Genomic DNA, 4,716 nt, shown 5'->3' on the forward strand with positions numbered 1-4,716 from the left:
GTTGTGCACCTCTGTGAATATACTACAAACCACTGAATTGTACCTTTTAAAATAGTGAATTTATGGTATGCAGATTATCTTTTTTGTTTGTTTTGGATTTAGTTTTTTAAGGAAGAGTTCTGAATTTTCGATAGTCCCCACAGAGCTGGGGTGGTCTGGAGCCAACTGAGTGGATACAGGGCTTTCAGCAGTCAGATGTACCCCACCTGGGGTTCAGCCCCACACCCTCTTATCCCCTCCCTTGCATCCCATGAGGGATGCTGGGCTTCCCCAAGCTTCTCTGAATTCTCCCAGGAGGTCCTTCCCTGCTGAGCATCGTGGTTTAAACCCAAAGCATTCTGGAACATTGAGTTCATCCTACTTTCTTCTCTACTTTTGCTTATGTTTGAAATTTTTCAGAACAAAACAAAAAACAAAGGTCCCCTCCAGCCTGCCTGGCACCCAAGCAACTTGTGTAACTCTTCATTGATGAGCTTTTCATGTTTGATTTACAAGAAGAGTGAGCCATGGAAGGAACTCCCTCCCCTGTGATAAAGAGCCACTCTGCAGGATCCTTGGCCCACCACCTGGAGGGGACAACAGGAGAACTGCAAATGTGCCTTTTCTTTCCTAATGCCTCTTAGCTTGTCTGCTTTCCCAAACAGGAAGGTGGAGCGAGACGATTCAGTTCAGCCTCCAATACTTCCTACGTACAAGTTCCTCAACCCATGTGTGCCTTGGTCCTATCTGTAAAATGGGGATAATAACTGGAGTACCTACATCAGAAAATCAGTGGGGAATAAAATTAGTTATTGCATCTAAAGACCTTAGCAATCGCCTGGCACATGTTTAGCCCTCAAGCAATGTGAGCCCTAATTAAATGGGTTCTTACCAAGCTAGAACACTTGGTCTAGGAATGGTTTGTCCCATCAGTGAATCTGTAAGTTCCTTGAGAATGAAGACTCTTTCATACCCCTGACCTCTCAGCCCAGGCTGACCACTCTGACTTATCTGTAGATATTCTTCTCCACCCCCACCCCCAGTCCTGGCTTGTTGTGCAGCCCGGCAAGTCCTTTTTTTCTGCCGCTTTCCCATCTGTGAAATGGGTATATTGGTGAACTAGGGAAGCCATTGTGTTTGTGAAAGACCTAATTTGATATGAGTTTATAAGTTAAATATATCCTATATGGGAATATTTATGTGCAGCTTTTAATTGCACAAATAATACTGAATGTATTACTCTTGTAAAGCAGCAAATAGCATAGAAATAGAATAAAAAGAGGAACTCCTTCTTCACATCCTCAGTCCCACCCCTCCCACTATAGGAACTTGATGTTGGTCCTGAACACTATCAACAGGAGTGTATGAACAGACAGAGACCTATAAATGGGATTTTTGTTTCACTTTGTTCTGTAAAAATGAACAGGTACTATCTTACATATTGTTTTGCAACTTGCTTTTTACATTTAGAAGTATGTTTGGGGCTGGGGATGTGGCTCAGTGATAGAATGCTTGCTTAGCATGTGCGAAGCCCTGGGTTCCATCCCGGCACCACAAAAAGAAAACTAAAGAGGAATGTGTTTTGGAGATTGTTCTATATCAGCACGTAGAGATCTAACTCATGCACACTGCTCCACAGAATGAATGCCCAGTGATTGAATCATAACCCTACTTGTGAGCATTTAAATTGCTTCCAATTTTTCACCTTTAAAAGCTGTCTCAGAAGCACCTGGCTAGCTCAGTCAATAGAGGGAGAGACTCTTAAAAGCTGTCTCAGCAAATAATCTTCTACATACATTTTTGGACACAAACATGTGACATATTAACAAAAAAATTACTAAGTCAAAATTTTTTAATTGGAATAGGACTGGGAGTGTAGTTCAGTGGTAGAGTGTTTGCCTATCATGAATGAAGGAGGTTCTGAATTCAATTCCCAACACCAGGCAAAAAAGAAAAAGAAAAAAATTAATGAAGCATCCTAATTATAAAAAGATTATACCTATTTGTACCCTCATTTCTCTACATTTCTCTACATTACAAAAAAAAAGTCATTTTTTTTTCCAGATGTTCATTGTCAATTTACATTTCTATCCTCAGTTGCTGTAGCATATGTTTGGCTCATTTTTCTACTGACATATTTTTTTCTTTTTTATTTATAAGAACTATTTATTTCTAGATACTGATCCTTTTTTCTATGCGTTTGCTTTATTTATTTTTTATTCTTTGTCAGTGCTAGGGATTGAATTTACACATGCCAGGCAAGTGTTCTACCACAAGCTACACCCCACATCCATGACTTTATTTTTTAATATTTTAAGGCACATATAGCTGTACCACTGAGCTATATCTCCAGCCCTTTTTATTTTTTATTTTGAGACAGGGTATCACTAAGTTGCCCAGGCTGGCTTCAAATTTGTGATCCTCCTCCCTCAGCCTCCTGAGTCACTGGGGTTGTGGGCATATGCCAACCACACCCAATCTTTGTCTTTGTTTTTAAACTTTGTTTACAGCGATGGCTTTAAGGTAGTATGACCTCTCATTACTCTTGCTACTTGTAAATTTAATGCACAATCCACCTTGGGGAGGTCATTGCATGATGCTTCCTGAAAAACCTGCTAGCAGATAAAGGAGGCCCAACGTGGTCTTCTCCCTGCCTTTTCCAGGAGGTGGAGTTCACACCATTCTTCCAGCTCTCAGTGCTCTCAGAGTATGATGGGGCTGTGGAGGCAACCAGAGGCAAGACCACGTCTGCCTTGTGGGTCATGGTACGGACTTTGCCTTCAATTCAGAATGAGATGAGGAGCCATGGAAAGGCTTTAAGCAGAGGAGCAGCATAAGCAGTCGTGTTTTTAGGAGGTTCACTCTGGCTGCCATAGGGAGAAGGAACTATTGAGAGGCCTGGCTGGAAGCAGAAGACCAACCAAGAGGCCACTGCAATAGTCCAGGCAACAGACGACAGTGGGCTAGATTGGGGTGGTAAAGGTGGCGGTGTTGAGAAATGACCAAATTCGGAATATATACTGAAAACGGAGGCTGCCAGTCTTGCCAACAGCTTGGACAAACAATGTCAGAGAACTGACACAGTCCAATCTGTTGGCAAGGAGACAAGAATATACCAAGATTTGGCCTACGTGACCGTGGGTACTTTTGCTCTCAGAAAGGAATAAAGTATTCACAATGGGCTAAATTTGAAGTCAGCTCTGCAAAGACAGGGATTGTTCCTGCTGTATGACTGTGGATCCCAAAGGTCTAGCACAGTGCCAGGCTTGTAGGTATTCAGTGAATATCTGCTGAATACTAAATAACACAGATGAACAGCAGAGCAGCAGCGTGGTCTTTAAGCACACCACACTGACGCACTGGACTTCCACAGCTCTCCAGCTCCCCTCTCCCAGATGATCCTGCTTCTGGCTCCCTCCTTCCCTTCCCATTGTCTTCTCACCCCTGGAGGAAATCTAAATCTTGAATCCCACTCTAACCCATACTCCTGCTTCCTCCATGCCCACAGGGTACCCCAGTGAGGAAGAACAGTGAAGGCAAGGGCCCTCCTCCAATTCCCCACGTCCTGTGGCTCTCCTGACAACTCACCTCAATACCTGCATTAGCCTGGCAAGGAGCGATGGGGACCAAGAGCAGGATGAGTGCTCCCTCTTTCTAGAAGAGTTTGTGCCTCTCACATCTACATTGAGGGGCAGACATTTCTTACCCTAAGTATTATATCACCATCACCACTGTGGTCATTTTCAATTCTTTAATCAAAATAATTGCAACCACCATTTAATAAATACCTACTGTATGCCAGACCCGAATTATTTCATTTAATCCCCTGGAGGACCCTATGAGGCAAGTATTATTATTCTCAATTTACAGAGGCAAAAACTGAGGCTCATTTTCCACTCAACCCTTTTTTGGGTTCACCAGCCCTGTTTTGGCCCTGAGAGATTTACCTCTGCATACTAAGCAACATGCTGTCTGCTCCATGCTTGCTCCCTGGGAGTGGCTTTGCTTGATGTTTGCTGCCCCCCATAAGACTTCAGTCTTTCTCAAGATACTCTTTTCCCCCACTTTGATAGTGTGGATAGAACCCAAGGGCACTCCACCTGAGCTACACCCCAAGTCCTTTATATTTTTTATTTTGGGACAGGGTCTCACTAAGTTACCCAGGCTGGCCTCAAACTTTTGATCCTCCTGCCTCAGCTTCCCAAGTGGCTGAGATTACAGTTGTGTGTCACCATGCCCAGCTCTCAGATATTCCGGCCCCACTGCATCTGGCACCAATTAGGGAATGGGTTTTGTTCTGCTTGGTTTGCGGGGGGAATATCTTCTAGATTTGGGTCAAGAGGAACATGGCAGTGGCTGTTTGGGTCATTTATTTTACCCATTTCTTGCCAAGACAAAAATTCTCTCTCTCTCTCTCTCTCACACACACATACACAGAGAGAGAGAGAGAGAGAGAGAGAGAGAGAGAGGTTTTTCTTAGCTTGAAAATGTTTTGGGACACATTCTCTTGTTCACATGGCAGAGAAGAAAATTGTGGGTTTGAGGACCAAGATGACTTGGGTTGTAACAGACCACCCCTTGCCATGCCTGACCTGGGACCCCTGGCCCAAAGAGCATGAGTCAGCGCTGAAACCTAGTCCACACTGGCCTGGCCATGCCACTGAGGCTGTGGCAGCCGGGGAAGGAGTGCCTCTTTCCATCTGGTCCACCAGAGGACTTGTGTTTTTGCAGATCCAC

Source organism: Marmota monax, unplaced genomic scaffold (genome assembly GCF_021218885.2).
Source record: "Marmota monax isolate L192 unplaced genomic scaffold, Marmota_monax_Labrador192_F-V1.1 WCK01_AAM20220418_F8-fsc00005, whole genome shotgun sequence".
NCBI classification, from domain to species: Eukaryota; Metazoa; Chordata; class Mammalia; order Rodentia; family Sciuridae; genus Marmota; species Marmota monax.